Source organism: Phyllobates terribilis, unplaced genomic scaffold (genome assembly GCF_046119375.1).
Source record: "Phyllobates terribilis strain yellow unplaced genomic scaffold, ASM4611937v1 Scaffold_3__8_contigs__length_932513732, whole genome shotgun sequence".
Taxonomy (NCBI): Eukaryota; Metazoa; Chordata; class Amphibia; order Anura; family Dendrobatidae; genus Phyllobates; species Phyllobates terribilis.
In genome coordinates, this window is record NW_027362763.1 from 71713555 (window position 1) to 71727891 (window position 14337).

Sequence of the window (14337 nt, forward strand, 5' to 3'; positions counted from 1 at the left end):
TTACCGTCACGCCCATTCCAGCTGAAGCCAACGATCTCCTGCAATAAAAGAAAAATAATAAAGCAACCTCATCCTTACCTTTCCATGGTTCCCACGACAGCTTCAGCTCTGCTACATCGAGATGACAGGCTGGACCGCAGCAGAACGCTGCCATCCAGCCTCTCATCCCGCAGACACTGAGAAGCGCTCCTCACTGTCTCGCTGTGACGGCATCCAGATGAGCCGAGGTCATGTCCAATGAACTCGGCTCACCTCATGCACGTCACTGACAGCGTGGGAAAATTCTCACGCTGAAGTGCTGAGTGCAGGAGAATTCTCCCACGCTGTCAGTGATGTGCATGAGGTGAGCTCATGTCCAATGAACTCAGCTCACCTCCTGCACGTCACTGACAGCGTGGGAAAATTCTCCTGCAATCAGCGCTTCAGCGTGAGAATTTTCCCACGCTGTCAGTGACGTGCATGAGGTGAGCCGAGTAAGCCTGCGCTTCTCAGTGTCTGCGGGATGACAGGCTGGATGGCAGCGTTCTGCTGCGGTCCAGCCTGTCATCTCGATGTAGCAGAGCTGAAGCTGTCGTGGGAACCATGGAAAGGTAAGGATGAGGTTGCTTTATTATTTTTCTTTTATTGCAGGAGATCGTTGGCTTCAGCTGGAATGGGCGTGATGGTAAGTATGGTTTAATTTAGAACAATAAAGGATTGTGTCTTTATTTCAATTAAAGGACTTTATTCTGGGTGTTTGTGTTTTTTTTAACTTTGACTATGGGGTTAGTAATGGGGGTGTCTTATAGACGCCTCTCCATTACTAACCTGGGCTTGATGTCAGCTGGCATTATAAGCTGACATCAACCCCAACCCTATTACCCCCTGCCACCGCACCAGGGCAGCGTGGAAGAGCGAGGCTAAGTGCCAGAATTGGCGCATCCTATGAATGCGCCATTTCTGGGGCGGCTGACGGCTGGTGTTTCTAGCCTGGGAGGGGGCCAATATTCATGGCTCCCTTCCTGGGCTATTAATATCAGCCCCCAGCTGTCTGCCTAGCCTTTGCTAGCTATTAAATTAGGGGGGACCCCACGTCATTTTTTTTGGGGGGTCCCCCATTTTAATAGCTAGTAAAGGCTATGTATTCAGCTGGGGGCTGATATTAGTAGCCTGGGAAGCTCCGTGGGTATTACCCCCTTCCCAGGCTTCAAACATCTGCCCCAGCCGTCTGCTTAACCTCCGCTAGAGCCTAAAATTAAGGGGAACCCCACGCCAATTTTTTTAATAATAAATCCTTTATTTTAATACTAAATGACAAGTACAGTAACCAACACTATCACTGTACTTCATATATATGTGACTGACATGTTTCTATCTATCTAATCTATGTGTGATGCTCTATCTTTCTGTTCTAAATTGTCGGGTACCGCTGCTGAATTGCCGGCCGGCTTTTTTAAAGAGACAGTGCATGAAAACACTATTATTTTTTTAAATAAATCCTTTACACTAAATGACAAGTACAGTAAGCAACACTATCACTGTACTTATTATATATGTGACTGACATGTTTCTATCTATCTAATCTATGTGTGAAGCTCTATTCTTTCTGTTCTAAATTGTCGGGTACAGATGCTGAATTGCCGGCCGGCTTTTTTAAAGAGACGGTGCATGAAAACACTAATATTTTTTTTAATAAATCCTTTACACTAAATGACAAGTGCAGTAACCAACACTGTCACTGTGCTTCTTATATGTGTGACTGACATGTTTCTATCTATCTAATCTATGTGTGATGCTCTATTCCTTCTTGTCTAAATTGTCGGGTACCGGTGTATGCCGCTGCTGAATTTGCCGGCCGGCTTTTTTAAAGAGAGTGTCTTCTGAGCAGTTTGTCAGCTTTTGGACACCTTTGCAGGTGTTTTCTATGTGTTTCTATGTGTTTTTGTTTGCCTGCCATTGGTTTTAACGGTGTTCGACGGTGTTCTAAGGTGTTCGACGAACAGTTCGACGAACAGTTCCTCGAACATCCCGGTGTTCGACGAACCGAACCGAACCCGAACACTACGGGGGTGGCTCAACACTACTCTTCAGCGCTTTGTTTCCGTCCATTTCTGGTGGCTTCTTGAAGTATATTTGAGGACATTGTCCTGCTGGAAGACCCATGACCTAAAAAGCAAACCCAGCTTTCTGACACTGGGCACTACATTGCCACCCAAAATCAGTTGGTAATTTTCAGATTTCACACAGTCAAGGCACCCAGTGCCAGAGGCAACAAAGCAATGGCCCTCAAAGTCCCCTGATCTGAACATCATTGACAATCTGTGGTTAGACCTCAAAATAGCATTGCATGCAAGACGACCCAGGAATCTCACAGAACTGGAAGAATTTTCCAAGGAAGAATGGATGAAAATCAAGTTGTGATTAGTGTTGAGCCACCCCCGTAGTGTTCGAGTTCGGTTCGGTTCGTCGAACACCCGTGTGTTCGCCGAACTGTTCGTCGAACTGTTCGTCGAACACCTTCGAACACCGTTAAAACCAATGGCAGGCAAACAAAAACACATAGAAACACATAGAAAACACCTTCAAAGGTGTCCAAAAGCTGACAAACTGCTCAGAAGACATAACTAACACATGGAAAAGTGACAAGTACATATAGTCATGCGAAAATAAAAGAGGTGGAGGAGTAAAAGGAGGGGGAGACACAGATATAGGCATGTCATGCCCTTCTAAAATCCAAAAAGTGAGAAGCCGACACGGCCAGTCCGCTCCTGCCCGTGCCACCTCCGTGTCGCCGGGTTTGTGCCAGAGCCGCGGTGAACCCTGACGGCCAGCCCCCCTCTCCCAATACTGGTGCCTGTCCGCTGGTGGGTCGAGCGAGCCCCCCTGTGGTGGAGGCAGCTCTAAGCTTTTTAATTTAAATTGTCTCTCTAATTTGAATGAATACACTTTAAATCCATTTACAAGGATCTATTGGAGGGCAAGTCTCATGCCAGCAGCCGCGGTAATTCCAGCTCCAGTAGCGTCCACTAAAGCTGCTGCAGTTAAAAAGCTTTTATAAGGATCGAGCTCGGCTGTCCACCGCAAGGCATCCTACTGCCAGTCCCAGCCCCTATGCCTTGGGGTGCCTCCTGATGCTCTTCACTAAGTATCCCATGGTCCCGAAGCATTTCCTTTGAAAAAATTAAGTGTCTAAACTACAGGTGGTGCAGCTTGCTTAACAGCCGGGATAATCCGCTTACTAGCAGACACTGCTACTAGGCACAAAGTATTTCCTGGGCTAGATGCAGTTAAAAATTTGTAATTAGATACTCTCGTTGGATGCTGAGAAAGCATTCCATAGAGTCTCCTGGCACGCCATATATGATTCTCTTAAAAAGCTTGGGGTAGGGGTCTAGGGGACCCTTTTATAGCCAAAATCACGGCCCTGTATCGCAATACGTCACCTAGGCTGAAGATAAATGGAACTGTAGCACCCTGAGGGCTCGGTTGCTAAAGACGTATTGCACCTCACCCAGAGGTGTGATATCTCACTCTCAGGTAAGGATGGAGTGTGGATCAGGACCCGACACCTGCATGCATTACACCACATTGCCGTGGGGCAGGGCGACCAATATGCCCCTGAGATGGGCACGACAGTCCCTGTCCCTGGCTGGAGTGGGGGGAGGGAACACTGAGGAAGGGGAACCCTGTAGTGCAGGAGCAGGGAGGAAGCAGTTCCTGGGTGCATTGAGAAGGGAGTATAAAAGGTGGGCACCATCTTAGTTCAGTGCAGAGAAGTCTGAGCAGAAGTGGCAGGGAGCAGGGGCTCTGCATGAGCTCTGCTCCGGAGGCGGGCCTAGTAACAGAGGCCCAGGCCTGGAAGAGGGAGAAGGAAGGAAGAGGAGCGGAGAAGGCTCCAGGAACGAGGAATGAAGGGATCCCAGGGGTGCGGACGGGCGAGTCGCCACCGCACGCCCGAATCCACCTGCGTGGAGGGGTCAGGCCAAAGGGGGAGACCGGTCCCCGAACTACTGGAGGCAGGAAACGACCCTCAGCTAGAAACCGGAAGCTCTGACATTTTATGTGGCGCAGCCCCTCGCTACACCCGCTAGGAAGGCACCACATAGGGTCAGGGAAACTGGCGCCAAGTTTACCAAGAGGAGGCCCGAGGCAGCCGGACAGAAGTGTTGGTAAGAAAGGCCAGACAAAGGACACACAAAGGGGGTCCTGTGAAGTGCTCCAAAGTTATCTGGGAGTTGTCTGAGCCCCTCACATGGTGAGCACAGTACGACGTGGGCAGCCGTTACCTGCAGACGTGGTCTGGATAATAAGAACTGTGAGTAAAGGCCCTGAACTGCATCACTGACTCCGTGTCGTTACTGCTGCTGCCCTGCACCATCACCCCCATCCTCCGCATACACTGCCCTGAGGCTATACTCCTCCCGTGGGGAGTTATGCTACGCTCTGCTGCACCCACAACACCAGCCTCAGTGGTCTGCCCTGTAGCGGCGGTTCACTCTGACCGCAATCCACGGGTGGCGTAGTCGGACATTTAAACATGAAAACCACATAAATAGTTCCGCCACTGATTTGACCGCCCTGAGCCACGGAACTGGGTCGCCGCCACGAAGACTACAACCACCAGCATCCACCAAAAAGGGTCCGGCTCCGGGTGTCCCAAGGCCCAGGGGGTGCGTCAGAACATTTTCATCACCTTTCACAATCACCAATGGGACAAGGCAGTGATGTCCTCTGTCCCCTCTCTTATACATCCTAGTGACGGAGCACCTGCTCTCATCAATTCGCCATAACCCCAATATTAGGTGGATTGAGGTGGGAGGCACCGAGTACAAGTGCTCTCTATTTGCTGATGATGTCCTAGTATATATCACTCAATCACATATATCCATCCATGCTGTTATGGCTGAAATAGATCACTTTGTTACATGGTAAAATTTTAAAATCAATGCAGCGAAGTCTGAGGCCCTCGATGTCTCCCTCCCCAAATCCATATAGGATTCCATCCAGTCCAACTTTCCCTTTGCCTGGCCCTCACAGGGTATCAAATACTTAGGAATTCCTATTCATAGAGACCTCTCCCATCTATGTTATCTTAATTTTGGGCCCTTTATTGAACAACTCCATACAGACCACGGTTGGCAAGTTAGAACTGTAAGATTCACTACGTGAACCACTGGTGTTTTGTGGAAAAGCACATGTACACTGCGTTCCAAATTATTATACAAAAAGTGTTTAGGAGTGATAAGGGAAGAATTTGTTTGTTTGTCAGTTAAACTCATTGATGGTGATGTGTGTCAGGGCTCTTTATATCACTGTAAGCAATTGCAGACACCTGTGCTAATTAGTTTGGCAGGTGTGTCCAATGAAAGGCAAGACTACTTAAGAAGGCTCTCTCACATTATTAAGCAGCCTACATTTTCTGCCAAAATGGGAAAGAAAAAGGATGTGTCGGCTGCTGAGAAGCAACAAATTGTGGAGTGTTTAGGTCAAGGCATGACTACAATCAACATTGTGCGATGATCAGGATGAAGTGTCTTGGCAATCCAGAAGTATGTAGCTGATTCACAGTACACACGTGTGCGTGCTGATAAGGGCAAATTGAGGACTCTTTCCTACAGGCAATTACGTCAGGTTGAAAGAGCAGCGGCAAAAAAGCCTTGTCATAGCAGCAGACAAGTTTTTGAAGCTGCTTGTGCCTCCAACGTCCCCCGAACAACAAGATGCAGGGTCCTTCAGAGGTTTGCAGCTGTGCATACGCCATCCTGTCGACCTCCTCTATCCACTTCACACAAGCAGAAACGGCTCCAGTGGGCCAAACATTACATGAAGACTGATTTCAAAACTGTTTTGTTCACGGATGAGTGCCGTGCAGCGCTCGATGGTCCAGATGGATGGAGTGGAGGATGGCTGGTTGATGGACACCCCACGCAAACACGGCTACAGCGCCAACAAGGAGGAGGTGGAGTAATGTTTTGGGCTGGAATCATGGGGAGAGAGATTGTCGGCCCCTTTAGGATCCCTGAAGGCGCTAAAGATGAACTCCATAATGTATGTGGATTTTCTCAAACAGCACTTCCTGCCATGGTTCAAGAAGAAGAACCGTGTATTTCACAGCAAGATCATTTTTCTGCATGATAATGCACCATCTCATGCTGCACATAAAACATCTGCATCTCTGGCTGATATGGGCATAAAAGGGGACAAACTTATGGTGTGACCCCCATGCTCCCCTGACCTCTACCCCATTCAGAACCTTTGGAGCATCATTAAAAGGAGTGTCTATGATGGCGGGAGGCAGTTCACATCTAAGCAACAGCTCTGGGAGGGTATTCTGTCCTCATGCAAAACAATTGAAGCAGAAACCATCCAAAACCTGACAAATTCAATGGACGAGAGAGTTCAGAAGCTCCTTTCGAACAAGGGGTCCTATGTGAAAATGTAACATCACCTAGAATAAAGTTTTGAGTTGAAAACTGTTTGATTTCAGTTTCTAACAACCTGCTAATGCTTATAATTTCAAAAATGACCATTTTTTTGGTCTTTATTAAAATGAAAAGGTTGATCGAAAAGTTTGGGGGATCTAAGAGTGTGGCAACCCAGTAGTCATGATTACTTCGAATTCTGACAATATGAGGGTCATGCTGCAGGTAGTGCAGCAAGAAGGCACTTATGTGCCTTGCGCATCTCGGAGCCCCAAAATTATTTTCCGGGCTAGATGCAGCTAAAAATTATTTTTAATTTTAAATCTGGTGAAGCTTTAGTATAGATGGCCTAATAGGATCAGTGCTGCACACTGCTACAAAGCCCAAATAATTTTCCAGTCAAGATACAGATAAACATGATTAGTAATTTGAAAGCTTAAAACGGTTGGTAGGGTGATTTTAACCAATCATCAAGCTTTTACTCTCCCCAGGATGACACAGGGGTAGAAAAGTCGTTTCGGATCCATGATTTGTTCATCTTTATGAACGTGAGTCTGTGTACATTATCAGTGGAGAGCCGCGTGCGCTTATCTGTCAGCACACCACCAGCAGCGCTGAACACACGTTCAGACAGAACGCTGGCTGCGGGGCATGACAAGATCTCCAAGGCGTAAGTGGCTAGCTCCGGCCAGTTATCCAGATTGGAAGCCCAAAAAGAGCAAGGGTCCAGTGACACAGTCGTGGCTTCAATGTTTACTTGGAGATACTCCTGTACCATCGTCTCTAGGCGTTGACTATGTGTCAGACTTCTTGTCTCCTGTGGCCTTGCAAAGGATGGGCTAAAAAAGTGGTGAAATGATTCCGCAAAATTGATGTTACCAGCAGATACTGTGGTTCTGTCACGGTTTGAGTGCTGAACACTTGACGGTCCCACGGTTGGCAAGTTGGAACTGTGAGATTCACTACGTGCACCACTGGTATTTTGTGGAAAAGCACATGTAAGATTCTGCAACAGTCTCTGCTGATACTCCTGCATGCGTGCATCCCTTTCTATGGCAGGAATAATTTCTGCAAATTTACTTTTGTACCGGGGATCTAACAGTGTGGCAACCCAGTAGTCAGGATTATTTCTAATTCTCACAATTCGAGGGTCATGTTGCAGGTAGTGCAGCAAGAAGGCACTCATGTGTGTTGCGCATCCAGGAGCACCAAGTCCCTGTTGTGTTGGTGGCGAGGTAACAATCATGCTTCCTTCCTCTGTCCTCTCCCCCCAACCTCGCACAACAGAAATGTGATCAAGGTCTCCCTCATCTGATGAGTCTTCCATCAGTTCGTCCTCCACTTCTTCCTGGGCTCCTGCACCTTCATCACTAGTTTGGCTGCTACCATGCGCCCTGGTAAAACCATCTCCCCCACCCTCACATGCCTGCCGCCTTGGTGCTGCCGACCGTCTGGACCTTGCAGATGTTAGCCCTTCCGCATACAACTCCTCCTCCTCTACTTCCTCCACCTCCTCTTGTGCCACCACCTGACTCCGAATTCTGTTTAACATGTGCTCCAGCATGTAAATCACCGGAATAGTCATGCTGATAATGGCATCCTCAGCACTAAACATCTTCGTCGCCATTTCAAAACTGTGCAGAAGGGTGCATAGGTCCCTGATCTGAGACCACTCCTCCAGCGTGATTTGCCCCACCTCTGAATCTCGTTGGCCCAGGCTATACGTCAGAACGTATTGCACCAGGGCTTGTCGGTGCTGCCACAGTCGCTGCAACATGTGCAGAGTTGAATTCCACCGGGTAGGCACATCGCATTTTAGCCGGTGAAGTGGCAGGCCCAACGACTTCTGTAGAGATGTAAGTCGCTGAGCTGCGGGATGCGAACGGCGGAAGTGAGCACACAGCGACCGTGCCCTCTGCAGAAGGCCATCTAGTCTGGGATAGTGGGCTAAAAATTGCTGGACAACCAGGTTCAACATGTGAGCCATACAAGGCACGTGTGTGACATTGCCCCGGCGAAGGGCCGCACCCAGGTTTGCAGCATTGTCGCACACGGCCTTCCCTGGTTTCAGGTCCAGTGGAGACAACCATTCATGAAATTGGTTCTCCAGAGCTGACCACAACTCCTCAGCTGTGTGACTCACATTTCCCAGACATTTCAATGTAAAAACCGCCTGATGACGTTGAGCCCTACTGCCAGCATAGTAAGGAGGTGTGCAGGATCCCTTCTGCGCAGTTAGAAAGCTTGTGGCATGACCAGACAGGCTTTGGGTGCAGGTGGAAGACCGAGAGGAGGTTGAGGAGGCAGAAGCAGTGGTGGAACTTTGACATAAAGAGGATTGACGCACAACTCGTGGGGACGGCAAGACTTGGACAGCAGCCCCTTGTCCTGCTGTCACCATAGTTACCCAGTGCCCAGTCAGCGACATGTAATGCCCCCGTCCATGCCTACTCGTCCAAGTGTCTGTGGTGAAATGCACCCTGTCACACACAGAGTTTCTCAAAGAAGCGGTGATGTTGTGTGCGACATGCTGGTGGAGCGCAGGCACACCTTTCTTTGAGAAGTAGTGCCGACTGGGCATCTGGTACTGGGGCACTGCGACGGACATAAGGTCTCGAAAATCCTCTGTGTCCACCAGGCGGAAAGGCAGCATTTCTGTAGCCAAGAGCTTGCAGATGGTGAAATTCAACCTCTTAGCTTTCTCATGGCTAGGAGGAAATGGTCTTTTACTTGTCCACATCTGAGGGACCGAGGGCTAGCTATTGTGCTTAGACGGGGTTGATAAGGGTGTCCCCGGCAAACTGCCGGTCTGTGAGGAAGATGCAGGCGGACATGTTAGGTTGCCTTGATCCAAAGGTGGTGCTATCGATGTCGGACAGCGCTCAAGACCAGCTGGTGTTACCACCTCCAAAGAAAATGATGACCTGCCAATCACGCTGGCTGTTGCGGGTAAAGAGGTGGCAGGTCTGCGCCCCAAAACAGGTGTGACTGCTGTCCCCCCAGTCACAGAGGATGAAGAGGCCGCGGATGCACAAGATATGGCAGACGGTGGTTGGCCCGGCCGGCTAGACCGCATTGTAGCACACTGAGCTTCCCACTGCAACTTATGCTTCATGTCCATGTGCCGGTTCATGCATGAAGTACTCAAACTATGTATTTTTTGGCCTCTACTTAGCTTTTGCTGACAAATGTTACAGATAACACGAGTTGGGTCATCTTTATCGATCTGAAAAAATGCCCAGGCTATGCAAGGCTTAGCACCCATGCGACCTGAAGAGCCACCACGACTTGTGGTGAGAGGCAGAGTTGTGTTTGAGGATGCAGTTGTTGACGTGCTTCCAGTACTACGTCTCTGTCCAGGAAGGCGCAACCTGACCTCGTCGTCACTAGCATCTTCCTCCACCTCCTCTGCTGACCTCATCTCTTGGCTGACTGTGGGTTGACAGTAAGTGAGATCTCCGACCTCATCATCATCACCCTGTGCGTTATCACACCCGTCGTCCTCAGAGCCAACCTGTTCCTGCCCTGACAAAAAACTAAAGTTGTCGCTCCAATCAGGTATTTGAGTCTTATCATCGTCTTCCTCATTGTCTCCACCAAGAGGAGTTACAGTTTGGGAATGAGGGTCTACATTATGGTCAGAACCTTCTGCGTCTGGTCCTGGATCCGACTCATAAAGATTCTGGGCATCAGTGCAGATCATTTCCTCGTCTGGATTCACAGAAGCGCTGGAGTCGACCTCTGATTCCCAGGCTATAGTATGAGTAAACAGCTCTGCAGACTCAACCATCTGTTCTACCTCATACTCAGACGGGCAGCTGGAGATTTGGGAGCTGTGAGGAAGCAAGTGCGATTTGGGTGACACCTTTGAGGACTGGAGTATTTGTGATGTTGAAGTTGATGTGGAGGAGAGCCCACTTAAAGGAGCACTTGATATCCGTTGAAGCACCTGCTGATTTTGTGCCTCATCTGGAATTTGTAGCGATTGGCGTGGCCGTAAGAAAGGGATCTTATCACATTGTCCGCTAAAAGAAGTAGACATTTTAGTTTGGCTGGAAGATGGTCTTTCTTCTGCACCTACCCCACGGACACAACCTTTTTTCCCCTTCCCAACACGCCTATTCCCCTTTCCACCAGCAGCAGGCCTTTTTCCACTCATTTTGGTGGTTAACTAATTCACAACTCTGGAGTTGTTTGCACAAAAAAACAATGGATGGTAACCGAGCAGAGCTGAGTGGCCAAACTGTGGTATTAGGCCAAAACTATTGGCTGGGTTAGATGCAGAAAAAAATTATTTTTAATTTGCAACCTGATGGAGGTCAGTATAGATGGACTAATAGACCAAGTCCCACACACCGCTAGAAGCCCAAATATTTTTTCAGAGCTAGATGCAGAAAATTTTTTTATTCAATTTGCAACCTGATGGAGGTCAGTATAGATGGACTAATAGACCAAGTCCCACACACTGCTAGAAGCCCAAATATTTTTTCAGAGCTAGATGCAGAAAAAAATTATTTTTAATTTGCAACCTGATGGAGGTCAGTATAGATGGACTAATAGACCAAGTCCCACACACTGCTAGAAGCCCAAATATTTTTTCAGAGCTAGATGCAGAAAAAAATTATTTTTAATTTGCAACCTGATGGAGGTCAGTATAGATGGACTAATAGAACAAGTCCCACACGCTGCTAGAAGCCCAAATATTTTTTCAGAGATAAATGAAGAAAAAAATTATTTTTAATTTGCAACCTGATGGAGGTCAGTATAGATGGACTAATAGACCAAGTCCCACACACTGCTAGAAGCCCAAATATTTTTTCAGAGCTAGATGCAGAAAAAAATTATTTTTAATTTGCAACCTGATGGAGGTCAGTATAGATGGACTAATAGACCAAGTCCCACACACCGCTAGAAGCCCAAATATTTTTTCAGAGCTAGATGCAGAAAATTTTTTTATTCAATTTGCAACCTGATGGAGGTCAGTATAGATGGACTAATAGACCAAGTCCCACACACTGCTAGAAGCCCAAATATTTTTTTCAGAGCTAGATGCAGAAAAAAATTATTTTTAATTTGCAACCTGATGGAGGTCAGTTTAGATGGACTAATAGACCAAGTCCCACACACTGCTAGAAGCCCAAATATTTTTTCAGAGCTAGATGCAGAAAAAAATTATTTTTAATTTGCAACCTGATGGAGGTCAGTATAGATGGACTAATAGAACAAGTCCCACACGCTGCTAGAAGCCCAAATATTTTTTCAGAGATAAATGAAGAAAAAAATTATTTTTAATTTGCAACCTGATGGAGGTCAGTATAGATGGACTAATAGACCAAGTCCCACACACTGCTAGAAGCCCAAATATTTTTTCAGAGCTAGATGCAGAAAAAAATTATTTTTAATTTGCAACCTGATGGAGGTCAGTATAGATGGACTAATAGACCAAGTCCCACACACCGCTAGAAGCCCAAATATTTTTTCAGAGCTAGATGCAGAAAAAAATTATATTCAATTTGCAACCTGCTGGAGGTCAGTATAGAAGGACTAATAGAACAAGTCCCACACACTGCTAGAAGCCCAAATATTTTTTCAGAGCTAAATGAAGAAAAAAATTATTTTTAATTTGCAACCTGATGGAGGTCAGTATAGATGGACTAATAGACCAAGTCCCACACACTGCTAGAAGCCCAAATATTTTTTCAGAGCTAGATGCAGAAAAAAATTATATTCAGTTTGCAACCTGATGGAGGTCAGTATAGATGGACTAATAGAATGATGCTATGCCCAAAAGATTTTACTTCACTAGGTGCAGTAAAAAAATTGGTATTCTATACACAGGTGGTATATCTTGCAACACAGATAGGCTACTCCACTGACTAACACACTCTGCAATAGGCCAAAAAGGATTAGCTTTGCTAGATTCAGCCAAATGCTGTGAAAAAAACTTGCACAGCACTGGCACAGACCTGCCTGGCAAAAACTGATAGGAACTGATGTAACCTAGTCCTGAAAAGGACTCCAATTACAATTAGTCTTTACTCCCACAATCTATCTATTTAAGAGCACAGACCTGCCTGATAAAAGTCGTAGGAAATGCTGTAACCTAGTCCTTAAAAGGACTGCAATCACATCTATTCCCTACTCCCAAGCTATCTGTATATTTGTGCGAAAATTGGCTTGAAATTAACAAGGTATAGCACATACAGCAACAGCGGTGCCGTCTAACACGCAGCTGCAGCAGTGAGAAAATGGTGGCGACGGGGAAAATGGCTTGGTCTTATAGGGCAAGGACATGTGACATACACTGCCAATCACACATGCCCTTGCTTGTGTGAAAAAAAGCACTTCGCTCCGTGTGTGCGCTGCTGATAGGCTGACAGATTGCACCTCCCCACTGCAAATGCGGGAAAGAGAAAAAAAAATGGAGATCTTCATTGTTCCTGCAGAGATCCATCCCCTGCCCCTCCCCCCGCCCCGCTGTACACTCAAGCTGCGTATTAACATTAATTTTCATCATTACTGAGAAAAAATCCAGTTATGATTTTGGTGCACGAACAGTTATCGAACATAACCTCGAACAGCCGAATTTTTCTCAAATTGTTCGTGTTCTCCGACTGGCTCGAACACCGCCCAAAACAGCTCGAATTTGAGATTGGCGAACAGTTCGAGTAGAACAACGCTCATCTCTAGTTGTGATACCTTCAAAAGGGGGTGCTGCTAGGAACTAACCAAACAGGGCGCCCAAACTTTGCATCGGCCCACTTTCCTTTTTGTAATTTTTAAAATGGAAAAAAATGACAATATATAAATATATATTTTTTGCCTAAAATACAAAGGAAATGTGTCATCTTAAACTTTAGGCCTTTTAGAGATCATTTCATCTTCAAACTGCTTAACTGTTCACACTAACAGTAATTTTGACTAGTGGTGTCTAAACTTTTACATGCCACTGTAATGAAGACTTGGTGGCAGATTCCCTTTAAAGTGGCTATCCAGGTTTATCATGACAGTCTGCATTTACTCTTTACGACTGCTGACTTGCGATTCTTCACATCGTACGCATCATACTCCGGTGCCGGCAGAATTCTCACATCGCGAGTGAGGATTTACAAGTCTGCAGCCACATAGAGTAACTGCAGTACTGCAGTAACTTTCATGGAAAACCCGGACAACCACTTTAAATAATGTATCCTCACCCTTTCTCTCCCCACCAGTCTTCTTGGTCTTCTGTTTACCTTGACTGCAGTGATGACATTGCATAAGCCCCACAAGCCAAAGTAAGCAGAAAACCAAAGTGAAAAGTTGGGGAAAAAGCAATTTTTCACTTTTTCCTTCATCCTGGAAATTTCTTAGGCCACGTTTACACGTCCAGTATTTGGTCGGTATATTACATCAGTATTTGTAAACCAAAACCAGGACTTGAACAATGAGAGGAAAAGTATAATAGAAACATGCGAAAATATTTTGCATTTTTCACCCACTCCTGGTTTTAGTTTACAAATACTGATGTAAAATGCTGACCAAATACTGGACATGTGAACTTGGCTTTAAGGGTATATTTACATGTTGCATTTTTGCTACGTTTTTTTTCTATAAAAAAAAGCTCTACATTTTACTGTGCTGGCAGAGTAAAAGAAATCTCATGCAGATGTTGCATATATTTTCTTTGCAGATTTGAAGCAGTTTCGTATCTGCAGCATGTTAAATCTATCAGCATTTATGCAGCCTTAGGAAAGAATACATGAAAAAATGCATCAAAATCGTACACAAAAAGCATGGTAAAAACATGTCTATTTTACGCATCAATTTTTCTGACAAGAGATATGTTCTTGGTGCAAAAATATCTTCTACAAACATTTAACGTGTGCATGTACCCTAAGTGAACTGAAATCAGTATGGCATATATACTGTAAAGTGTAAGCTCTTGCCGCAGCCT

General features: G+C 46.2%; 1 protein-coding gene across 4 annotated transcripts in view; it reads right to left on the bottom strand.

Moving 5' to 3' along the window:
* The window catches only part of LOC141258849 (cytochrome P450 2K4-like), an 81944-nt gene that overhangs the window by 62146 nt on the left and 5461 nt on the right, over nucleotides 1–14337 (bottom strand). The window lies entirely within an intron of this gene.